Here is a 27,658-nt window from a genome sequence, read left to right on the forward strand (position 1 = left end):
CCATCCTCAAGAGTTTATTACAATTTATTACAGCCTGGAATAAGGTAAAATACATCTGAAAGAAAATAAATAAAAGTACAACCAAGGAGAGCCTGATTCAGACTTCATGTCTGAAATATGAGGTAAACCAACTCCAAGAGATCATGATACAAAGCCTTTCTCCCATTTGAGTGTGTCAAAGTTCCCTAAGAGCCTCGAAGGGACTCCGGGCAACGCTCACACCCAAATGTATTATCAGATTGGGATGGGTGCAGTGTGGAAGGGCCAGCCCTCAAGTGTCCAAGTTCAGAGGGAACTCAAAGGGTCCCAAGGCAGGGCTCACCAGAGGGGGGCAGAACTTAAAGACTAAGAAAGTGTGCAAGTGCAGAACAGAATGCTAAAAGGGGAAAGGGAGAGGGAAACAGCTACAAGTAAGCACACATAAGGGGTTCAGGGGAATATGGAGATTGTAAAGAGCCTATTGCTTAGGCAATGGCAGACTTTAGGCATGCCCAGCAATGGAGGGTGATAGCATACCTATAAGCCTGCTAGAACACACATTATCAGAGGCTAGGGTCCCAAGGGATCAAGTTTGAATCATGGACAATAATTTGCAGTATTGCCATGCCTCAAACCATAGCATGAACACATAGGAGTAGTGGTTTGGATTCACAATAGACAGGCAGAAAGAAATCAGTATGCTAGAGTAAGTGTTGAACTATACAGAAGCAGTAAGCAAACAAGGGTACAAAAGCAGTAAGTAAACACATTGTTGTGGTGCTACAAAGCTTAAATCAGGACATACCAGTTTCAAAGAAGCAAATAGAGAAAGCAGGCAGCAAAACTTGTAAACAGGCCACAGTACAAGCAATAAGAGAGAATACTTTTGAGTGTAAGTATAAGTTCAGAAAGACTACGAATGATGGATGTCTTGTGTTAATGAAAGAGTCGTGTATTTATAGTGTGAAAAACAGGCAGAAATAAGGTAAGAAAACAATTAAGGAATTGGGTATCAATTAAAATCAATCAGTACAAGACTTCCTTTAATTAAGGAATTCGGACTTAAAAGGTAAGGAGCAATAAAATTATTTAAGGAAAGAGATCAAACAAGCATCTTGTGCAAAGTAGGCAATTAGGGGTAAATACAGAGGAGTTTATTTAAGGGAAGAAATTTGAAATACACGGTTATATAAATAAGGTAGAAAATCAATTAGTAGACAGTAAATCAAGGAGTCAGAGATTTGTAATTACTGGTCCATGAATGAACCAAGTCAGAAAAGCTAAGGAAAGTTTTCGACTCAAACCAAGCAATAGGAAAATCAGCAAACAAGGAAAGAAGATCAATCAGACTTACACAAAGGAAGTCTGCAATCAATCAGAATAGAAAGCCATTTTAGAGGGAAGTTCAGCATATATAAAGAGCAAACAAATATGCTAGGGTGAATTTAGGGCAAAGAAAAAACGTCATGCCACTGTAAAAATCAGTAGGTAATAGACTATAGGATCATGGTAGTCACATAGGTCAGCAATGTAGAAGGGAGATAGTATCAAATAGCATACAAAGGGTCCAGTATAAGAACCTTAGAAGAGTTTAGTAGAGAATCAGAATTGCCTAAAAAAATAGAGGTTGAAACAAAGATTTCAAGACTCAGTTGAGCAACAGAGGAAACAAATTCAGAAACTCGAAATAGCTAGGGTTTCTGAAATTAAACAATTTCAAAGATGAAGGACAAGCATTGCACATAGCTAATGGTCTCAAAGCTCGGATGAACCCCTAAATTCTAGGGTTTTTATCATCAATCGAGTCCAGAGATGAGAGGACAAGTAATCAAGGAAAAAGATACTAATCGAAACAGGTTCAGGGGTCTCAGAAAAGAACTGAGACCTTTAACATGCTCTTTCAGTAGCAGGAACTCATGAGAAGCATAGTAAAAGAACAACATGTGAAACACAGTAGAAGAACTCAAATAAACATAGTAGAAGAAACTAATAAGAAACCTAGTAGAAGAAACTAATAAGAACACAGTAGGAGAAACATATAAAGAAGCATAGTAGAAGAAACTTAACAAGAACACAGTAGAAGAAACTTAATAAGAAACATAGTAGAAGAAGCACACAAGAGAAAAAAAAAGAAAAATCAGAGAAACATCTAAATAACTCAAAAACCCTAGATCGGAAAATAAAGGTTTTTGAAAGCATAGTTTTGAAAGAAATATCAAGAAGTCATTTAAAAGTTTAGAGAAAACACGGATCTAGAACAGATCTAAAGAAATTAGAAGAACCTCGAAAACTAGGGTTTCAGAGGAACCCAAATGGTGAGAAAGGCTTGGATAGTCGTTGATCTAAGTAGGAGGAGTCGAGGTCAGGCTCGAAACAGACATGGCTTGCCGGAGCAAGGCCGGAGATGGCCATAAAACTTGAATCAAGCAAGGTCTGGATGAAGCTTCTTCGTGGTCAGGCCATGAAACTTCAGCAACCAAGCGTACAGGAACCATAGAAGGCTGGTAGATGGTGAGACCACCATGGATTCAGACCAAGAGGTGGCAGGAGAAGGCGAGTGAAGCTCATCGGAGCGGAGGGGAAAGGGGAAGGTTCTAGAGAGAACCAGAGATAGAGAGATAGAGATGAGAGTCGGTTGAGTGAGGAATGAGAGGGGTTTGGGGGGGGTGTTTGTTTAATTTGGTAAGAAAGGATCTGGACCGTTGATCAAAATTGATCAACGGCCAAGATTTAATCGGATTGGGTCGGGTAGATTTAGGGATTGGGCTTGGGTCTTTGGGCTGGTTTAATTTGGGTTGGGGTCTGGTTTAATTTAGGCTAAATTAGAAAGCCAAATCTGGCTATAAGTTAAATAGCCCTTTTTTCCCATTTAATTTATAGAAAACAGTAAATACATTTCTGAAAACAAATTGAAAGCACTAAAATGATTTATAATATATAATTATCAATTTAAAAATATGAAATCCCATTTTATAAACATGAGACGAATTTAAACCTAAAAATGGCTAATATTGCAATTATGCAATTTTATCCTTAAAAATACTAAATAAATTTTTAAAAATATGTAAAAAAAATATCTTAGCTATATTTTAATATAAACATGAGAATCCAATAAATGAATCACCAAAAATGATAATTTTGGGGACAATTATTGGTTTTTCTTGATAAAATGGGCCGTAAATTGATTTTAAAATCTTTAAAAAATTAAGGAAAAATAATGAAACCTTGGGATATGCTTATATATGCATATATAGACCATTTTGAAGGTATTTTGCATATAAAAAAAATACAGGGAAAAATTGGGTATCAACAACCTCGTGTGTGCGTAGCCCCCACAAATAGGAGCACATAATATTTTAATTCACCTATGGGGTTAATTCCCTCTTACAAGGTTAGAAAGGAGACTCACCTCGATCCGAAGTTCCATAACTGTTATTCCATGCCCTTACAAAAACTCAAATCGATGCACATTGCTCCGAAACTAGCCAATAATTATGTAAAACTCACTAATATATGATCAATTACTCATTATAATCCAATTTATAATAATTCCTAATCCCGATCGAAAAGTTGATAAAATTTCCCTCAGGCCCACGTGCCCGGATTCCGAAATCTTTGGAAGATAAATTCTACCCATAATCTCACGAACTCAAATATATAATTTACTCCCAATTTCGTGCCCAAATCGTGGTTAAAATCTAAGAATACCAAATTTTTAGATTTTTTTTTCTTCAAAACCCCAATTTTCACTAATTTCCCATGATTTTTCATGTTAAAGTCTAGATATAATCCAAGTAATTAACTTGCAATAGGTGGGAATCACTTACCTTGACATGGATGATGAAAATGGAGCTCCAAAATTGCTCTTAGGTCGGCTCCCATGGAGGAAATGAGATGAAATGAGCCAAACCCATTTCTTTACACTTATACACTGCCCAGACGACTCTTCTTCGCGTTCGCGAGACACCCGTCGCGTTCGCGCAGAAGAAAATTCCCAAAAAGTATTTTTCAAACTCTTCTCAGACAGCCTCTAGCATAATGGCCATAACTTTTTGTACAAAACTCTAAATGATAAATGGTTTAATATTTTGAAAACTAGACCCCAATATCTACATCTTTCAAGTTTTCGAAATTTCCCAATTCCTTGTATATTTTGAGATATAAGCCGTCAAAATTAGCCCTGGGCAACACAAATTTCTTCTTCATCTTCCCGGATATTCTGTAGTGTACCAGCCATAACTTTTCCTACACAAATCCAAATGCAAAATGATTTACCTTTCTGAAAACTAGACACAAAGGTCTACAACTTTTATTTTTGGATCTTCTCCAAATTACTTGTAGATTGTGAGATATGAGCCTCCGAAGTAAGACCTGCGCAACAGAATTTCTTCTTCTTCGCGAACGCGTGACTCTCTTCGCGAACGCAAAGAACAAAATCCCAGAAGCCAAATCCTTCTTCGCGAACGCGAGAGGACCATCGCGAATGCGTAGAACAACACCAGACACCAGCATCAGCAGTTCCAACACAGCCCGAAATGCTCCGAAACTACCCCGAAACACACCCGAGGCTCCCGGGACCCCGTCCAATCACACAACTCAGTCCCCTAACATAACACGGACCTGCTCGAAGCCTCAAATCACGTCAAACAACGCTAAAACCATGAATCGCACTCCAATCCAAACTTAATGAACTTTAGAATTTCAAACTTCTATATTCGATGCCGAAACTATCAAATCACGTCCGATTGACCTCAAATTTTGCACACAAGTCATATTCGACATTACAGACCTGCTCCAACTTCCGGAATCGAAATCCAACCCCAATATCAAAAAGTCCACATCCGGTCAAACTCCTCAAAACCTTCAAATTTCTATCTTTAGCCAAATGACTCCAAAATGACCCATGGACCTCCGAATTCACTTTCGATCGCGCTCCCAACACCAGAATCACCATACGGAGCTATTCCCAGACTCGGAATCCCAAACGGACATCGGTAACACTGATATGCACTTCAACCCAAACTTATGAAATTCTTTCAAAAATGCCAACTTCCACTATAGGTGCCGAAATCTTCCCGGGTCTTCCAAAACTAATCCGGACGTACGTCCAAGTCCGGAATTATCATACGAACCTGTTGGAACCTTCGAATCCTGATTCCAAGGTCTTTTACTCAAAAATCCAATCTTAGTCAATTCTTCCAACTTAAAGCTTTCGAAATGGGAATTCTCTTTCCAAATCAACTCCGAACTTCCCGAAATTCAATTCCAACCACGCGTACAAGTCATAATACCTGAAGTGAAGCTGCTCATGACCTCAAGCTGTTGAACGACGCGCTAGAGCTCAAAACGACCGGTCGGGTCGTTACAATTTGCTCAATAAATTTAATGTTACCTCAATTTTAGCCACACAATTAAAGTCAATTTATTTTGACGATTTAAATGATACCTTTGGGATATAGTTAAGATTAATATATTATAATTAAATAAATGTTAACTTACTTTAAGTATTTTTCTTCTACCATACACATGTACTAAAAGAAGAAGAGTTCTTACATGTAATTCTTAATTAAATGAATTTTTACCTTATGATTTTTGTAATTCACTTTATTTTGTGTAAATAGCAACCCTAAATAGTGCAATTATATTCCTCTATATGTTTACCCTATTCAAATCTATTTCATTTTAATTGATACATATGTATATACCCATCGGTTACTCGATAAATTAGCTCATAAAATTTGAGAGAACATAAAAATCAACAATGGGCTAAAAATTCATACTCCATACCCGATCCATTAGAGAAGAATCTATCCTCCCTTCTTATCTATTTTATCATAGCAACTGCTAGTACTAAGAGGAAAAATATATATTAAAAATGTATGTATTGCTTCCAAGCAATTGAGATATAAAATAAATTATAAAATATTAGATAATTAATTTTACTGTAAGGCAACACAATTGACATTTGTTCAGCCGATGTCTGAGTCAATTCATAGTTTAAAACATTTGTCATCAGTCCTTTATTCTTGTGTAATTTTATGATTGATTAACTACGTTCCAACATTAATGGAGTTGCTTTAAAATTGATTGATTCAAACTGCATTTATGTGACCATTCTCTTTTTAAGAATCATTCTAAAGGTATTTGAATCTAAACCACATACATCACACATCTTGATTCTCAAAACTGAAATGCTAATTGAGCAAGAGATATAGATTTATTTTTAAATTAATTAAAAGTATCAATTTACCCACACTATCTTATAACCCTCTCTTTCTATATTGTTCCCTCTAATATGGAATTTTATGTAATTATTTTATTTATATGGAAGTTTGACTTTAAATTTCAATTTAAATTAACTATATAAGAATTTAAATTTTTTTAATTTGTTTCTTAGAATTATGTCAATTGTTTATATTTTTTTTAGTTTTATCTATTATAACAGTTTTAAATACATGTATCTTATTTATATAGTATGACTTAGCTCATTATTATTTTAAAAAATTTCTCTTCTTAAAGATTAAATAAGTCTTATCATTATGTATATATCTACTACTGGAATTATTTAATTACATATTTTTTTCTTTTTATGATTCCTTATTCATGTTATTGCATTATCCATAACTTAGAGTTGTTCATATTATTGTCCACAACTCTCATTAATAGATGAATTTAGTTTATTTTGTAATAAAAATTATATTCACTATTTTCTTATTCTACTGCTCAAATTAATATTTTATTTTATCAATAGTATTTTTGAGTATCATTTATTTATTATCTTTATTCTATATTTTAGCTGAATGGAGTACTACATACTCGTAGTATGTATTGATAATACCTTCATATTTATCTTTATAATGAGTTAAGATATGGGTGTTGTTTTTATCTTTCATTCCAAATTATTTTGGGTCAAAACCTTATTAATTAAGATACGGTAGTTGTGTCACGACCCAACTTTCCCTCCGTTTGGATATCGTGATGGCACCTAGTCTTAGGGACTAGGTAAGCCTAACTCAAACTGAAATATCACAATAATAAATGAAATTTAACAGTCTTGAAGCAGAAATCTCTACAAATTTAAAATTCCCAAAACCCGGTAGTACAAGTCATAAGTTCTACAGAGTTTCGCTACAACTTCTAAACACAACCGTATGGAAATAAGTACAACAGTGTGAATATAAAATAGGAAGGTGACTCCGAAGCTTGCGAACGCAGTAGCAGGGCTACCTTGAATCTCCTCGACAAGAATCCGCACAGCTACTATCGAACAATACCTGGATCTGCACAAAAAATGTGCATAAGTATAGTATGAGCACACCACAACGATGCCCAGTAAGTATCAAGACTAACCTCGATGGAGTAGTGAGGAGAAACAGTCAAGACACCCACTGGTCTAATAAGCAGAACAAGTATAGGTATAGAAACAACCGAACATGATATCTATATGAAGACTAAGCGATACTGCTAACAATACAGTAACTACAATAAGGAAAGAAAACAGCAAGTAACAGCAGAACACCATAATAAAGCACATAAAAGTGAACGGAAATACAACCCAAATTCGAAATCACAAATACAGTAAGGACAAGTCATAACTGAGCAACTACGGCAGATTTTCACATTAGGTCATAGCCAACAACTTCAGTCGATTAGTCAAATCTTTCAGTTGATAAAAATATTTTGAAATATACTTCCTTCAAGTAAATATTTTTCCAAAATAGTTCTCTAAAAATGAATACCTTTCGAATATAACCCTTTCAAATAAATATCCTTCGAATATAAGTCACCCTGTGACACCTCATCTCATAATCATACAATACGGGTCTCAATACCTGAACCCTAACACTTGGCATCTTGTGCCCTCATCACACCTCATAATCATACTAACAACTCACGTACCCAAAAGAGTCATTCTCACATGGAAGGCAAATAAATAAGGGTGTGCGTCTATACTCAGCAATCTCAAGGAGCCTCCTATCCGATAAGGGTGCTTAGCCACGTGTATGCTTGTGCAAGTGTCCTAACATAGTTCATACCAGCTAGTAAGCATAAGGACAAGAACGGACAACACATATACTGTTTACACAGGAATAGGATCAATGAAAACAACAGCTCAGAACACAGTGATAATAACAGGGGATCTCCCAGGATACCGTCCCGTAGTCCCAAACGTAAATGTACAGAGGATCTTTCGGGATACCGTCCCGTAGTCCAAAACATAAATGTGCAGGGGGATCTCCCGTAATACCGTTCCGTAGTCCCAAAGTAAATATCCAGTACAGGGGGATTTCCCGGGATACCGTCCCGTAGTTCCAAAATGTGCAGGGGGATCTCTCGGAATACCGTTCCGTAGTCCCAAAGTAAATATGCAGAACAGGGGAACTCCCGGGATACCGTCCAGTAGTCCCAAACGTAAATGTGCATCGTTCCGTAGTCCCAAAGTAAATGTGTAGGGGGATCTCTCGGAATACCGTTCCGTAGTTCCAAAGTAAATATGCAGAACAGGGGATCTCCCGGGATACCGTCCCGTAGTCCCAAACGTAAATGTGTAGGGGGATCTCCCGGAATACCGTTCTGTAGTCCTAAAGTAAATATGCAGCGCAACCAAAGAGAATACAATTATAGCACGACAGAAAACTCGTACATCACTACAATAAGTACAACTGCAACAATGACAATAATACAAGGTACGGCAAGTAAGTCAACTCAAGAACTGTAAATGTAACGACCCGACAGGTCGTTTTGAGCTTTTGCATTTTGCTCGCCAGTTCTCGGGCATGACTAGCCTTATGTGCTATATTATGACTTATGTAAATCGTCGGTTTTGGTTTTCAGGGTAATCGAAATAGACTTGGAAGAACAATTCTCAGTTTGAAGCTTTAAATTTGAAAGGTTTGACCAAGTTTTGACTTTTTAGCATTCGATCTAGGATTTGGATTTTTGTGATTTGATTAGCTCTGTTAGGTGATTTTGGAATTGGGAGCGCGTCCGGATTGTATTTTGGAGGTCCGTGGTAGACTTAGGCTTGAATTGGCAAAATTAGAATTTTGGCATTTTCCGGTTGATAGGTGAAATTTTGATAAAGGGATCAGAATGGAATTCCAGAAGTTGGAGTAGGTCCGTTGTGTCATTTGTGACGTGTGTGCAAAATTTCAGGTCATTCGGACGAGGTTTGATAGACTTTTTGATCGAAAGCGGAATTTGGAAGTTTTTGGAATTCTTAGGCTTGAATCTGATGTCAATTTGGTGTTTTGATGTTGTTTTGAGCATTTCGAAGGCTGGAACAAGTTTGAATGAGGTTATGGGATATGTTGGCATGTTTGGTTGAGGCCCCGAGGGCCTCGGGTGAGTTTCGGGTGGTTGAATGGATCAATTCATGTTGGAAAAAGTTGCAGAAAATCTGTTGTTGGTGTTGCAGATGTTTGGTCTTCGCGTTCGCGAGGGGGATATCGCATTCATGAAGGGTTAGGGTGTGAGGCAAGAGGTATGGCCTTCGTGTTCGCGATGGATGTCCCGCGTTCGCGAAGTGGTGGGTCCAGTATTCATCGCGTTCGCGATGGTTATGCCGCGTTCGCGTAGAGTAATGGTGAGCAGCTGGGTCCAGGTCCAATTGTGCTTCGCGTTCGCGAGATAAGTGTCGTGTTCGCGATGAGTTGAAGATCTGAAGCCTCGCGTTCATGTACAGGGTGTCGTGTTCACGATGAAGGAATAAGTGGTCAACGGGATTTTGTGCTTCGCGAACGCGAGGCGTTGACCGCGTTCGCGAAGAAGGGATTTCAAGTGCTGGGCAGAATGTTTAAAAGACCACTTCCGTGATTTTGGGTCTAAGTTTCACCATTGTTGAGCGATTTTGGAGCTTTTTGAGGAGGATTGAAGAATGGATCAAAGGGAAACACTTGGAGGTAAGAATTTTGGACTTAATACTCGATCCTATTGTGATTTCTACCTGAATTAACATGAAATTTGTGGAATCTAAAGCCTAAAATAGGAGAGTTAGGGCTTGGAATTTGAGACTTTGATTTGAGGATTTGAGGGGTCCTTTGTGGTCAGATTTTGATGTATTTGATATGTATGAACTCGTGAGAGTGTAAGGATTCTAGTTTTGTGATTTTTTTCGGAATCCGAGACGTTGGCCCGGGGGTCGGGTTTGGCCAATTTCGGGATTTTGGGTGTAAATTGGTCATTTTCGAGTGGGCTTTGTTCCCTTAGCATTTTGATGGTATGAATCTGTTTTTGGATAGATTTGGAGCATTCAGAGACCGAGTCGTGAGGCAAAGGCATCGCGGGCTAGAGTTTGGACCGGATTGAGGTAAGTAATGATTGTAAATGTTTGTCCTGAGGGTATGAAACCCCGGATTTCACATTGTTGTGCTACTTTGAGGTGACGCACATGCTAGATGACGAGCGTGGGGTCGTGCACCACTGGGAATTGTGACTTAGTCCGTCCCGTATGACTGTTAAGTCGCGTATTTGATTGAAAATCGTTTGACATCATTGTGTTTTGGAAATTGTTACCATGTTTTGGGTTGAATGCCATATTTGGGCTTCGTGCCAACTGTTTTGGACCCTTAGGGGATCTTTACTACTATTCCTCACTGTTTTGACTTAATATTTGTACTCAGTCATGTTGTATTCTACTGTCTTCATAACTCAGCCATATTTACTCCATTTTTGATGTTTTAAATGATATTTTGGGCTGAGCATCATGTTTTACTGTTGCCCGAGTGTCTTGAGAGATTTCGGACTGAGTGAGGCCGAGGGCCTGTGTTGTGAGGATACTGTAGGATCGGGCTACGCGCCGCAGCTATGTTGTACTGATTCATGATTATGAGGCCGAGGGCCTGATTTGTTACGCCACAAGGTGGCTTGGCCGAGAGCCTGTTTGATTATGCCACGAGATGGCTTGTTATTGAGCTTGGGCTGTAAAGAGCCCTTCCCGGAGTCTGTACACCCCCAGTGAGCGCGGGTACCCAGTGTGAGTGATGTGATATTGCTCGAGGGGTTGTTGTCAATTTATATTGTTGCCTGAGGGGCTGTGATTGGTTCATTTTGTGGCCCGAGGGGATGTTCTTGATTCATGTTATGCCCGAGGGGCTGATTACGAGTGATTGTGAGGTAGCCCGAGGGGCTGGTTCATTGATATTTTTGCCCGAGGGGCGGTTTATGATACATGATTTGCCCGAGGGGCTGTTATGTTTCTTTCATTTTTTACTCACTGTTTTTATCACTCGTTTGAAACTATTGAAAGATGTTTTAAAAGGTTTTTACTGAAGCTGAGTCTGATTTACGAAATAAATGATTTCTGCAATGTTTTGGAAATGTACTGTATTTGCTGTAGCATTATGACGTGGTTTACGTGTTTTCTTACTGCTCAGCTTTCATTTACTTTTATTACTTACTGAGTTGGCGTACTCACATTACTCCCTGCACCTTGTGTGCGGATTCAGGTATTTCTGAACCCGGTAGCGGGTGTTGATTGCTCAGTGGCACAGTCATCGGAGTTAGCAAGGTAGTTGTCCGACGTTCGCAGCCTTGCTCTTCTCCCTCTTGTCTTCCTTAGATTGTTTTTAGTATATTTTAAGAATCTTCGTTGTATTCAGACCTTAATAGATGCTCGTGACTTGTGACACCCCGATGTCGGGCTTGTGTATTTATTCTGCACTGTTCATTTAGACTTACATTATGACACTATTGATTAATTAATGGTTTAGAAATGACTTTTATTGAATACTAGTTGAATTCGGGAATTGTGTCAGCTGGCCTAGTTTCACGATAGGCGCCATCACGACCGGATCGGTTTTAGGGTCGTGACAGTAAATCACGAAGAAACGGTAGGACCAGCTCACAAGGATAACTACATAAGAGAATGCCGGCATAAAGGGAACAGTTCAACAAAGGGAAAACTAACATGTAGCAACGATCCCACAATACACAGGTCAATAACAAGGGAATCAACACGAGGCAAGTAGTCCCAAATAAAGGCAAGTCAACAAAGATATGGGTTATCTAAACTCCATTTTAAGGTTGAACAAATACGTGGATATCCGACAATTCAATTATGGAAAGATGATCTTAGCTTCACTTAAGACTAAACAATTATCGGAGGAGATGATGATAATTCCCAAATAAGACAAGCAGCTATGAAAAGACAGCATGACAATAGGAGAGGCGAAATTCTTCAGTTAAGTCAAATGGGAGTCGATCAGGCAATAAGCAATTAATTCCAATTAAGCATGCTGAGGTGAAACTAGTAAATAGGAAACTCAGTCATGTCAAGAACACATTCATACACAGTGAATATAAAGACCTAAGAACCCTAAAAGGCCAATTTTCCACAAATAAGTCCGAACACGCACTCGTCACCTCGCGTACACGAACTACAAGCAACATAGAAGACTCAAATCCTAAGGGGAAGTCCCCCACACAAGGTTAGGCAAGATACTTACCTCAAAGACGACAAACCGATACTCTAAAATGCACTTCTCGGGTGAAAAGACCTCCGGACGGCTCAAATCTAACCAAATTATAGCCTGTTTGGCCAAGCTTCTAAAATCAGCTTATTTTGAGAAATGCTTTTCTCAAAAGTACTTTTTTAAAAAGTGCTTTTGGTGAGAAGTAGTTTGTGTTTGGCTAATTAATTTGAAAAGCACTTTTGAGCAGTAATTAGTGTTTGGCCAAGCTTTTGAAAACTGCTTCTAAGTGTATTTTTCTCAAAAGTGCTTCTCAGAAAAGTGGTTTTGGAGAGAAGCTACTTTTTTCTGCTTCTCCTCAAAAGCATTTTTTTTCCTTCCAAAAGCTTGGCCAAACACCTCAATTTTTGGCCAAAAAACGCACTTTTGGCCCAAAAAAAAGCTTGGCCAAACAGGATATTAACTTCAAAGCACAAATAAACACATAGGAAACCATTCCAGATCATAAAGTCTCAATCTTCAACAAAATCCAAAAAGAATCGGTCCAAAAGTCGACCCCCCGGCCCGCACCTCGGGACCCGACAAATTTTACAAAATTCAAATACTCATTCCAATATGAGTTCAACCATACAAAAATTATCAAATTCCGATACCATTAGTCCTTCAAATCATGATTTTTCATTTGAAAACTTTCTTCAAAAACCAGCATTTTTCTCAACCCAAAACACAAATTAAATGATAAAAATGAAGATAAAATCATGGAATATGTTAGATTCTAGGTGAAGAACACTTACCCAATCGATTCGCTTGAAAAACCCCAAAAGAAGCTCCCAAATCCGAAGTTTAAAACTCAAAAATATGAAGGAATGGCCAAACCCTCGACTTATATGATTTTTCGTGAACTTCTGCACTTGCGACCAACTTAACCGCATCTGCGCAACCGCAGGTGCGCCTGACCAATCGCACATGCGCTCCACTCCGCTTCTGCGCCCAGAGATCCGCTCCTACGGCACCGCACTTGCATTCCAATTCTCCACATCTGCGGAGATTGCCCAAACCAACTCTTCTCGTACCCGCGCTTCCTCCTTCGCACCTGTGACCATCGCACCTGCGCCCAGGGCCCGCATGTGCGATTAACCAGAACTCAACCTCCCCAAAACCATGGAAAATTATCCGCAACTCGTCCGAAACACACTCGGGGTCCTCGGGACCCCGTCCAAGCATATCAACAAGTCATATAACCTAACACGCACTTGTTCGAGGTCTCAAATCATATCAAACAACGTCGAAACGACGAATCAATCAAACTTAGGAACTTTAAAATCTTCCAACTTCCAAAACTCGCGTCGAAACCTATCAAATCAATCCGGAATGATGCCAAATTTTGCAGACAAGTCCAAAATGATATAACGGAGCTGCTCCAACTCTTGGAATAGCCTCCATTTTCCATGCTTCAACTTTTCCAACTTTCGCCGAAATGCCTCAAATTACCCTACGGACCTCCAAATCTGAATCCGGACGCGCGCCTAAGTCCAAAATCACCATAAGAAGCTGTCGAGATCACCCAAAACCCGTTTCGGTGACGTTTACTGCAAAGTCCAATTCCAGTCAAATTCTCACTGCTTAAGCTTCCAAAACTAGATTCCTTCTCCCAATTCAACTCCGAATCATCCGGTAACTAAATTCAACCATGAACGCAAGTCGATACTCATAATATGAAGTTGTTCAAGACCTTACGCCGCAGAACGGAGCTTAAATTCTCAAAACGACCGGCCGGGTCGTTACATCCTCCCCTTCTTAAAACAAATGTTCGTCCTCGAACGTGCCAAGATTCGCCTCGAAGTCCTCAAGTCACTGAATGCACACTTTCAACATACACCCGCGGGTGATTCTACATCACCCCAATCCACATAACCTGGCGACACCATCTCAACTGAAATTTAGCCTTTCTACCAATACCAATAAGCCTTAGAGCCAAAAGTTCTCACCTTCTATTCACTTCCAAAAGACCCGATTCTAAATCCACATCCGGTACTAGTCTCAACTAGCTGCAACCACTTATGCCTATACTCACAGAGTACAACCACACAACATACACACCACACATAGGTCTACAATAGCATTCCTGATCACAATACCTGCCCGAAATCAATTCCTGCACCGGCCACTAGCCTCATATTCAATAGGAACCCGTTTCAAACCTCCACAACACTGACGATGATGCAAGAACCACGAAAATCTCATGATTAACACCCAAATCAACAAGTCACAATTAACACCACCGGGCACACACCCCGCAAGCTAAAGCTCAAGAAGCACAAAATGATAATGACTGAATATTGAAAGAGAAGCACATAAGGGAATTATCAAACAAGCCCGACAGGCACAACTCTCTATCAGCACTAAACTACAAAACAATATAACAAGAAAAGAATTAAAGCATATGAACAAATCACAAGAACCTCATACTGATATAACTTCCACCGCGGTACACAGCCCGATTTCAACACTTCAAATCATATGAAATCACGAGGGTCTGACCCTCAACTCTGAATCACAAGTAGGATATACATCAAACCAGCTGGAACCTCTCACTAGATCAATTCCATCACAATTTACAACAAGTGCTGGCTCACACACCGGTGGAGCACAAAAATGACAGCTCGTAGCCAAAAATACTCAGAAATCACATCAAGCCTACGTAATGGACAATAGGAATTCACTGCTAGTCTCATAACTCTCAATAATGAATAAAAATAGACGATAGACATGGCTATCACACATAGAACCTCCCGACAGGGTAACACATAAACAAAGTGCAAATCATGAAACACACCCATAAGTAGATCAACAAACAGGGGAACTCACCCTGATAAGCAGAACTGTAATGAACTACGGATGGTGCTCCTCTATAACAAATCAAATCATACCTGAATGATATCATCTGGCGCAACGACCTTAAGCCTACTATATGAAACACATCGAGTCGGGCCTCCCCCTCTTGAGTGCCCTCTACTCACCTGAATACTTGTTGTGACACATCTGCCCGAAATCTGGGGAAATCTCTCACCATGTTGCTACTATCTCCACACTCAAAGAAACCCCTCTACTGATGTGGCTGTGGGAACTGTGCGGTACGGGTACTCTGAAACCCATGAACACCTGAATCACTGTGAGAAGCCTGAAGCGCAAACTGAACTAATTGACCCACGAAACCTCTACCATGTCGCACCCTGCCTCCAAAATAAGGGCCATAAGATCTCTCTGGTCTACGAGGCCTCCTCGCCTTCTTGTACTCTCTTTCTCTCCTGATCTCGCCTGTCCTCTCGCTCCCGGTCCTGCATGCCCTCTAACTGGCGAGCGATCCCTACCACCTGCTGAAAATGAAACTTCTGACTCTAACCCTCGAGCCACGCTGAACCGAATATCATGTCTGAGCCCCTCAATGAATCCACGGACTAGCTCTCTAACTGTAGCGACTAAGGCAGGTGCATGTCTAGCCAAGTCACTGAATCTGATGGCATACTCTAATACTGATACGGTGCCCTGAAACAGCTGCTCAAACTGCGCGCGCCATGCATCTCGAAGTGACTGAGGTACAAACTCTCTCAAAACATCTCTGAAAACTGAACTCGTGTAAGTGAAGCTGCATCGGCCGGCTACCCAACTCATATGCCCGCCACCACTGGTAAGTCGCTCTCTTAAGCTGGAACGTAGTAATAGCAACCACAATCATCTCAACGATACCCATAGTATGGAGGATACGACGGCACTCCTCAATAAACTCCGTGCGCTCTCTGAAGCCCAACCACTGAATGTAGGAGGATCATAGTCCTTGAACCTTAGAAATCTAAATTGCACTTCCTTAAATATTGCTGCCCTAACTATGAGCTGAACTGGGACCACAGGCTGTGTTTCCCTGACACCTGGAACCTGACCAATATGAACTCGCTGCTCTGGAATGTGGTCTAGCGGTGGCACGTACTCCTCGTTGACATCTGCCTTTGCCTCTATGTAACGACCCAGCCGGTCGTTTCATGGGTTACAACCCCGTTTTCCCCATTTTTTCTTCTGTATATGTTGTTCAACTACATTTCATCGTATCGTGTTGGTTGGTTCGGGTTTGGAGTAGTTTTGGAGGGATATGAGACACTTAGTTTCTTAAGTTGGCCATTTAGTTGGAAAAGTCAACCGGAAGTTGACTTGTAGGTAAATGATCTCAGAATTGGGTTTTTATGGTTCGGATAGCTTCGTTATGTGATTTGTGACTTAGGAGCGTGATCGGAATGTATTTTGGAGGTCCGTGGTAGACTTAGGCTTGAATTGGCGAAATTGGAATTTTGGCATTTTCTGGTTGGTAGTGGAAATCTTGATATCAGGGTCGGATTGGAATTCCGGAAATTGAAGTAGGTTTGTTGTGTCATTTTTGACGAGTGTGCAAAATTCCAGGTCATTCGGATGAGGTTTGATAGGTTTTTGGATCGGTTGCGGAATTCGGAAGTTTTGAAATCCTTAGGCTTGAATCCGAGGGCGATTTGATGTTTCGATGTTGTTTTGAGTGTTCAGAAGGTTGGAATATGTTTTAATAGTGTTATGTGACTTGTTGGCATGTTTGGTGGAGGTCCCGAGGCCTCGTGATGGATTTCGATGTTTGGCGGAAGGTTTGGAATTAGAGTGGAGTTGCAGAATTTTTCTGCTTCTGTTGTTTCCGCACCTGCGGATCGGGGACCGCAGGTGCGATGATGGCAGGCGCGTGATGAACCCGATCCGCAGGTGCGATGATGGCAGGCGCGTGATGATGGCCGCAGGAGCGGACTTAGTCGCAGGAGCAGCTGGTTAATCGCACCTGCGAGCCCGCAGGTGCGAGGCCTGGGGCGTAGGTGCGAAAGTTGGTTCCCTTTAGTGAAAACCGCAGAATCGGAGAATTTCCGCAGAAGCGGTGGTGCAGGTGCACTTATAGGACCGCAGGTGCGGAACCCTTGGAGCAGAAACTATAAAAGCTTCCCTTCGTGATTTTCAGCCTTATTTCACCATTTGTGTACGGACTTGGAGCTTTTTGAGAGGATCTGAAGAGGGATTCGAAGGGTATCGATTGGAGGTAAGGTTTTTGAACTCAATACTCGATTCTATGGTGATTTCTAACTGACTAGACATGAAATTAGTGGAATTTAAAGGTTAAAATTGGAGAATTAGGGCTTGAAATTGGAGAGTTTAAATTGGGGATTTGAGGGGCCATTTGAGGTCCGATTTTGATGTTCTTGGTATGTATAGACTCGTGGGAGGATAAGGATTCTAGTGATGTGATTTTTATCGAATTCTGAGATGTGGGCCCGAGGGTCAGGTTTGGCCAATTTCGGGATTTTTTATGTAATTTGATTATTTTCGCGTGGGCTTTGTTCCTTTGGCATATATTGATATTGTGATTCTGATTTTGGATAGATTCGGGGCGATTTGAGGCCGAGATGAGTGGCAAAGGCATCGCGGAGTAGGTTTTCATCCGGTTTGAGGTAAGTAATGATTGTAAATCTAGACCTGAGGGTATGAAGCCCCGGAATTTCGTACTGTTTTGATAAATGAGGTGACGCACATGCTAGGTGACGGGCGAGTGGGCGTGCACTGGTAGGGATTGTGACTCGGTCCGTCCCGTATTAACTGTAGAGTTGCTCATTTAGAAAACCTCTATATGATATCTATGTGTTTTAGAAATAAATCAGTTAATTTGGGCTGAATGCCATGTTTGGGGCCTTGTGCCGAACTGTTTGAACCCTCAGGGGTATTTTACTACTTTCCTCACACTGTTTTGATTCAAAAGCATATCCTCAGTCATGATTTCTACCTGTTTACTTTTGATTTAGCTTCATTACTTTGTTTTTAAAATATTTGAAAGTTGTTTGGACTGAGTTCCCTGATTTTTCACTGAAATGCCCGAGTGGCTGTGAGATTGATGACTGAGAGAGGCCGAGGGCCGGATAGTGAGGATTTTATATATATTTATGGATCGGGCTGCACGCCGCAGCGATATGTTGGATCGGGCTGCACGCCGCAGCGATATAGCGCTTGGGCTGTAGGAGCCCCTCCGGAGTCTGCACACCCCCAGTGAGCGCAGTCGACTATATACTTAAGGATCGGGTTGTATGCCGCAGTGGTTATTATTATGAGATATATATTGAGTGGGAGTGCTGAGAGTGAGTGATGATTGATGAGAGTTGAGTCACGAGTAACTGAGAGGCTTGCCCGATAGGCTATATATATATGAGTGATACTTTTCCCGAGGGGCTTGTTTATGAATTTACTGTTTTCACCCTTCTTTTATGCTGAGCCTCTATGGAAAAGTGTTGAACAAATGTTTAAATTAACTTTCATTGAAACTGCAGTTTTTACGAGCTGTTTGGAAATTGAACTACGGATTTGACTTTGATATTTCTATTGAGATTCTATGTTAGATTATGTATATGATTTAAATGCTCGTCACTGCACTTAGCCTTTATTTACTTTGGTTACTTACTGAGTTGGCGTACTCACGTTACTCCATGCACCTTGTGTGCAGACTCAGGTGCCAGAGCATCAGAGTGAGGCTTCGGCAGCTTCTGAGTATTTATGAGATAGCAAGGTAGTTGCACGGCGTTCGCAACCCTGCCTTTCGCCCCTCCTATTCTTAGTGTTATTTATTTCAGTCTTTTCTTGTATTGAGTAGACAGTACTGGACAGTATCTTAGTGGCTCATGACTAGTGACACCAGGATCGAGCAGTGTGGATGTATTTACGTATTTGTTTTTCCGCGTGTTTTTTTTGTTATATTGAAATGAAAGACTTGTGATCATAACTGATTTGGAAATAAATTTACAAAAGACCTTTAGGTATTAGTGTTGAATCGGCTGGCCTAGTACTGTGATAGGCGCCATCACGACTGGAGTGGTTTGGGGTCATGACACTCTAGCGAAATCTGCTCCAAGAGCAGCGTCATCGATAACCGCAGCTCGTGTCCTCACCGTCGGTGAGAGAATGGAAGGATAAAAGTTCGAACTCCAAGATCAATAAGCTCGCACGATAGAAATGAAGGAAGTGAGATTGTCCTAATAGTGCCGTAGCCTCTCGAAGATAAGTACAGACGTCTCCGTACCGATCCGCAAGACTCTACTAAACTCGCTTATGACTCGTAACACCTATGAACCTAGAGCTCTGATACCAACTTGTCACGACCCAACTTTCCCTCCGTTTGGGTATCATGATGGCACCTAGTCTTAGGGACTAGGTAAGCCTAACTCATACTGAAATACCACAATAATAGATGAAATTTAACAGTCTTGAAGCAAAAATCTCTACAAATTTAAAATTCCCAAAACCCGATAGTACAAGTCATAAGCTTTACAGAGTTTCACTATAACTTCTAAACACAACGGTATGGAAATAAGTACAACAGTGTGAATATAAAATAGGAAGGTGACTCTGAAGCTTGCGAACGCAGTAGCAGGGCTACCTTGAGTCTCCTCGGCAAGAATCCGCACAACTACTATCGAACAATACCTGGATCTGCACAAAAAATATGCAGAAGTGTAGTATGAGCACACAACAACGGTGCCCAGTAAGTATCAAGACTAACCTCGGTGGAGTAGTGACAAGGAACAGTCAAGACACCCACTGGTCTAATAAGCAGAACAAGCATAGGTATAGAAACAACCGAACATGATATCTATATGAAGACTAAGCGATATTGCAAACAATACAGTAACTACAATAAGGAAAGAAAATAGCAAGTAACAGCGGAATAAAGCACATAAAAGTGAACGGAAATACAACCCAAATTGGAAATCACAAATATAGTAAGGACAAGTCATAACTCAGCAACTACGGCAGTTTTTCACATTAGGTCATAGCCAACAACTTCAGTCGATTAGTCAAATCTTTCAATTGACAAAAATATTTCGAAATATACTTCCTTCAAGTAAATATTTTTCCAAAATAGTTCTCTACAAATGAATATCTTTCGAATATAACCCTTTCATATAAATATCCTTCGAATATAAGTCACCCTGTGATACCTCATCTCACAATCATACAATACGGGTCTCAATACCTGAACCCTAACACTTGGCATCCTCTGCCCTCATCACACCTCATAATCACACTGACAACTCACGTACCCAAAAGAGTAATTCTCACATGGAAGGCAAATAAACAAGGGTGTGCGTCTATACTCAGCAATCTCAAGGAGTCTCCTATCCGATAAGGGTGCTTAGCCACGTGTATGCTTGTGCAAGTGTCCTAACATAGTTCATACCAGTTAGTAAGCATAAAGACAAGAACGGACAACACAGATACTGTTTGCACAGGGGTAGGATCAATGAAAACAACAGCTCAGAACACAGTGATAATAACAGGGGATCTCCCAGGATACCGTCCCGTAGTCCCAAACGTAAATGTACAGAGGATCTCCCGAGATACCGTCCCGTAGTCCAAATTATAAATGTGCAGGGGGATCTCCCGTAATACCGTTCCGTAGTCCCAAAGTAAATATCCAGTACAGGGGGATCTTCCGGGATACCGTCCCGTAGTTCCAAAATGTGCAGGGGTATCTCCCGGAATACCGTTCCGTAGTCCCAAAATAAATATGCAGAACAGGGGATCTCCCGGGATACCGTCCAGTAGTCCAAAATGTAAATGTGCAAGGGGATCTCCCGAAATACCGTTCGGTAGTCCCAAAATAAATGTGTAGGGGGATCTCCCGAAATACCGTTCCGTAGTCCCAAAGTAAAATATGCAGAACAGGGGATCTATCGGGATACCGTCCCGTAGTCCCAAACGTAAATGTGCAGGGGGATCTCCCGGAATACCATTCCGTAGTCCCAAAGTAAATATGCAGCGCAACCAAACAGAATACAAATACAGCACGACAGAAAACTCGTACATCACCACAACAAGTACAACAACAACAATGATAATAATACAAGGTACTGCAAGTAAGTCAACTCAAGAACTATAAATCACGAAGAAATGGTAGGACCAGCTCACAAGGAATAACCACATAAGAGAATGCCAGCATAAAGGGAACAGGTCAACAAAGGGAAAACTAACATGTAGCAACGATCCCACAATACACAGGTCAATAACAAGGGAACTAACACGAGGCAAGTAGTCCCAAATAAAGGCAGGTCAACAAAGATATGGGTTATCTAAACTCCTTTTTAAGGTTAAACAAATAGGAGGATATCCGACAATTCAATTAAGGAAAGATGATCTTAGCTTTCCTTAAGACTAAACAATTATCGGAGGAGATGATGATAATTCCCAAATAAGACAAGCAGCTATGAAAAGACAGCATGACAATAGGAGAAGCGAAATTCTTTAGTTAAGTCAAATAGGAGTCGTTTAGGCAATAAGAGTGAATCATGAAGCAATTAATTCCAATTAAGCATGTAGAGGTGAAACTAGTAAATAGGAAACTCAGTCATGTCAAGAACACATTCATACACGGTGAATATAAAGACCTAAGAACCCTAAAAGGCCAATTTTCCACAAATAAGTCCGAAACGCACTCGTCACCTCGCGTACACTAACTACAAGCAACATAGAAGACTCAAATCCTAAGGGGAAGTCCCCCACACAAGGTTAGGCAAGATACTTACCTCAAAGACGACAAACCGATACTCTAAAATGCATTTCTCGGGTGAAAAGACCTCCGGACGGCTCAAATCTAACCAAATTAACTTCAAAGCACAAATAAAACACATAAGAAACTATTCCGGATCATAAAGTCTCAATCTTTAACAAAATCCAAAACAAATCGGTCCAAAAGTCGACCCCCGGGTCCGCACCTCGGAACCCGACAAATTTTACAAAATATGAATACTCATTCCAGTATGAGTTCAACCATACAAAATTATCAAATTCGGATACCATTTGGTCCCTCAAATCATGATTTTTCATTTGAAAATTTTCTTCAAAAACCAACATTTTTCTCTACCCAAAACACAAATTAAAATGACAAAAATAAAGATAAAATCGTGAAATATGTTAGATTCTAGGTGAAGAACACTTACCCAATAGATTTGCTTGAAAACCCCCAAAAGAAGCTCCCAAATCGGAAGTTTAAAACTCAAAAATATGAAGGAATGGCCAAACCCTCGACTTATATGATTCTGCCAGAACTTCCGCACCTGCGACCAACTTAACCGCATCTGCGCAACCGCAGGTGCGCCTGACCAATCGCACATGCGCTCCACTCCGCTTTTGCGCCCAGAGATCCGCTCCTGCGGCACCGCACGTGCGTTCCAATTCTCCGCATCTGCGGAGACTGCCCAGACCAACTCTTCTCGCACTTGCGCTTCCTCCTTCGCACTTGCGACCGTCGCACCTGCGCCCAGGGCCCGCAGGTGCGATTACACCAGAACTCAGCCTCCCCAAAACCATGGAAAATTATCCGCAACTCGTCTGAAACACACCTGGGGCCCTCGGCACCCCGTCCGAGCATATAAACAAGTCATATAACCTAACACGGACTCGCTCAAGGTCTCAAATCACATCAAATAACGTCGAAACGACGAATCAATCGAACTTAGGAACTTTCAAATCTTCCAACTTCCAAAACTCGCGCTGAAACCTATCAAATCAACCCGGAATGACGCCAAATTTTGCTGCCAAGTCCAAAATGATATAACGGAGCTTCTCCAACTCTCGAATAGCCTTTCAACCCCGATATCACAAAAGTCAACTATGGGTCAAAAATCTCCATTTTCCAAACTTCAACTTTTTCCAACTTTCGCTGATATGCCTCAAATAACCCTACAGACCTCCAAATCTGAATCTGGACGCGCGCCTAAGTCCAAAATCACCATACGAAGTTGTCGAGATCACCCAAAACCCATTCGGTGCTGTTTACTCCAAAGTCCAATTCCGGTCAAATTCTCACTGCTTAAGCTTCCAAAATTAGATTCCTTCTCCCAATTCAACTCTGAATCATCCAGTAACTAAATACAACCATGCACGTAAGTCGATACACATAATATGAAGTTGTTCAAGACCTTACGCCGCAGAACGGAGCTTAAATTCTCAAAATAACCGGCCGGGTCGTTACAAGTTTGTTATATAATTATAAGACTATTATTCTTTCTTTCCATTCAGATTCAAAATAATCTTATTTACTATCTTTCCATTTAAATTAAAAAAATTATCTTTTTAAAATTAAGTTAAATTAAATACTATTACAAATATTATCCTAAATTGTCAAATAACGTTATAGTAACGTGCCACTGCCCACTTAGCTTAGCTACAATGCAAATTATTCTTTTAATATGTATAATATATATAAATATAGATATAGATTGATTTGAACATTGAGTTTACTTATTGGTTAAGAAAATGCTATATCAGCAAAGCAAATTATCCTTTATTAATTACCATACAAGTTGATGCTTCAATTTATATTTTCTCTCTTTTATTATCACTACTAATATAATATAAATCTTAATTTCATATTTGCTATACTTAAAATTATTGAATTAACGTCTTAGGGCACACAGAGAAGTGAACACCATTGATCACCTAAGGTAGTTACGAAAGTTAAGTTTTGATCCAACAATTCGATAATTATGACTATGGGGTTGATCACGCCCAACTATGCCTTATAAAAAGGATAAAGCGGTCGCTGCAAATATATTCCGGTTAACAAGTCCGGAGTCGAATCCCACAGGGAATTAACCTATCCATCATAGCGGAATTCACGTATTCAATCTTCAGAAATATTTGAGTAACAAATTGGGTGTTTATTAGCTAAATATTATGTAATAAAAATGCAGTAATTAAGAACTAGCTATAAACGGTTTGTAAGCAAGAATGATAATGGTCTAAGGTTCTGATTTTGTCACGATCCCGGTTCCCCCTCCGTGAACCATCGTGACGGCACCTAGTCTCTATGACTAGGTAAGCCTAACAATGCGGAAAATAACAATATTTGCGGAAGAAATAACTGAAAAACCGAAATAGTAAAATAAAACAGTGTTTGAAATGCCGCTCGGCATTCACAATATCAATTCTCAAACTAATAACATTACCCAAAACCCGGAATCTCATGATCACAAGCCTTTGAATGTCTACAAGTATCTAACTCCAAAATATCTAACAAAGAAAGGAAAGACAGAAGGGCTAGTACTTAAAGGGAAGAGTAGAAAGGGACTCTTCGATCTGAGGACGCGGCAGATATACCTCGGAGTCTCTACAAATGCCTCGCCTCAAGCGTGATAAGTCCGAGTCGCAGTACCTGGATCTGCACATGAAAAATATGCGCAGGAGGGGCATGAGTACACCACAGCGGTACTCAGTAAGTGCCAAGCCTAACCTCGGTCGGGTAATGACGAGGGAGGTCAGGGCCCTACTGAGGTTAAAGGAAATACAAGATATAATAACAGTGTAGAATAAGACAGTATACTTAAGTGCAACAGTAAAAGGTAACACAGGATAGAAGAACAACAGCAACTTTAACAGAAACCAAGTAATCACGGAAAAACAAATACAGCTCAACGCAGAGGTAACAACCGGGAGATCTCCCAGGATACCGTCCTGTAGTCCCAAAATATAAATATCAAGTGGATCTCCCGGGTGCAGCCCCGTAATCCAACTCATAAATGCGCGGGGATCTAACGAAATACCACATCCGTAGTCCCAAATATAAACACTCAATACTGGGGGAATCTACCAGGTGCAATCCCGTAGTTCCAATGTAAAAGTGCAGGGGAATCTCCCGGAATACAAATCCGTAGTCCCAAAGTAAACATACAGGGGGAGCTCCCGGGATACCGTCCCGTAGTCCCAAAGTCAATACACAACAGCAACAAGAAGAATACTCAATTCAATCAATTTTCACACCAAGGTAAAGCAGGTATTTCTAACCTAGCATGTTGCACATAATTCAAACAGGGCAGTAGAACAAATAAGCAGTTAGATCACTTAAACATGCTTCCCTAAGCTAACAACAGGCTTAACTTGCAAGTAGTATAACAGGAAAGGAAAACACAATTTTTAAGTACTTAATGGAAACCGGATTTTTCAACAATTAGCACAAGTACGCACTCGTCACCTTACGTACGAGGCATTTCAAACATCAATAATACCAAATCCTAAGGGGAGTTTCCCCCACACAAGGTTAGACAAGCCACTTACCTCGAACCGACTCCAAATCAACCCGAAACCACGTTCTTGCCACGAGTATTCGACTCCAAATATCCCAAATCTATTCAATTCAATTTGCAAATATATAAATAATACTTCAAGTAACTGATTCTACAAATAAATTCTAAGCTAATACGCAAAATTAGATAAAATGACCAAAATGCCCCTCGGTCCCACGTCTCGGAATCAGGTAAAATTTATATTTTCAGAATCCTCGTACTCTCATGAGTTCGTGCATACCAAAATTATCCAAATCCAAGGTCAAATTCCCCGTCAAAATTCGAATTCTAGGTCTAAGAACTTTCTTCCAATTTTTCCCCAATTTCCACCTCCAATCCGAAATTATATGACAAAACTAGCAATAGATTAATGGAATACAACTAGATAGGGATAAAGAATTGTTACCCAATGATTTCCTCTTCAACTTCCTCCCAAAATCGCCCTCTCCCGAGCTCTAATTTGATTTTTCCAAGTTTTGAAACTAAACCCTCGAAATCCCTATTTTCTGTCCAGCAATTTCCGCTTCTGCGGTCAAGGGACCGCACCTGCGGTCCCGCTTCTGCGGAAAAACGACCGCATCTGTGAAACTTATTAAAGTCCCAAAATCCGCACCTGCGACTTACTCACCGCATCTGCGGTGACGCAGGTGCGTGAACCCTTCCGCACATACGGCTCCTTGCTTTTCCTCAGTTGGCCGCTTCTGCGGCTAAATTCCGCATCTGCGGGAGTCGCATCTGCGGCCTCTCAACCGCAGATGCGGTTATGTTAGCAGCCCAAAGAACTTCAGCTGCAAACTCCAAGTTTCCAACTTCCCGTTAACCATCCGAAATCATCTTGAGGCCCCCGAGACCTCCACCAAATGCACAAACAAGTCATATACCACAATCCAAACTTATACAAATCTTCCAAACACCTAAAACAACATCGGATCAACCAATTAGCATCGGATTCAAGCCTAAGAACTTCAAAAACTCTCAAAATACACTTTCGATCAAAAAGTCTATCAAACCTCGTCCGAATGACCTGAAATTTTGCACACGCGTCACATTCAACACTACGGAGCTACTCCAACTTCCAGAATTCCATTCCGACCCTCGGATCAAAACCTCACTATCGAACCGGAAACTTCAAAAATTCAACTTTCGGCATTTCAAGCCTAAATTAGCTACGGACCTCCAAAACACAATCCGAACACGCTCCTAAGCCCGAAATCACCCAACGGAGCTAATGGAACCATCGGAATTCCATTCTGAGGCTGTCTTCACACTGTTCCAAATACAGTCAAATTTCCAAAACTTAAGCTCTCATTTAGGGACCAAGTGTCCCAAAACTCTCCGAAACTCCAAATAATTCCTCTCGGCAACTCACAATAGCAGAAACAAACACGGGGAAAGCAGTTAATAGGGGATCGGGGCATAAATTCTTAAAGCGACCGGCCGGGTCGTTACATCCTCCCACACTTAAACATTCGTTCGTCCTCGAACGAGCATAGAGACATACCTGAAGTAGTGAAAAGATGAGGGTAACGGCTGTGCATATCCTGCTCGGTCTCCCAAGTCGCCTCCTCGACCGGCTGACCCCGCCACTGAACATTCACAGATGCAATATTCTTTGACCTCAGCTTTCGAATCTACCTGTCCAATATCGCCACTAGCTCCTCAACATAAGATAGATCCTTGTCCAACTGGACTGAACTGAAATCCAACACGTGTGACGGGTCACCGTGATACCTCCAGAGCATCGAAACATAAAATATCGGATGAACTCCTGCCGGGCTGAGAGGTAAGGCAAGCTCATAAGCAACCTCCCCAACACGCCTCATATCTCAAAAGGGCCAATAAACCTCGGACTCAGCTTCCCTTCTGTCTGGACTGGGCAGTACGGAGTCTATCCTGAATCACCTTGACCTTCTCCAAATCATCCTGAACCAGGTCTGTGCCCAATAATCTAGGCTCACCCGGCTCAAACCAACCCACCGGGGATCTGCACCGCCTACCATATAAAGCCTCATACGGCGCCATCTGAATGCTGGACTGATAGTTGTTGTTGTAGGAAAACTTCGCCAATGACAAGAACTGATCCCAAGACCCTCCAAACTCAATCACACA

Source organism: Nicotiana attenuata, chromosome 12 (genome assembly GCF_001879085.1).
Source record: "Nicotiana attenuata strain UT chromosome 12, NIATTr2, whole genome shotgun sequence".
NCBI lineage: Eukaryota > Viridiplantae > Streptophyta > Magnoliopsida > Solanales > Solanaceae > Nicotiana > Nicotiana attenuata.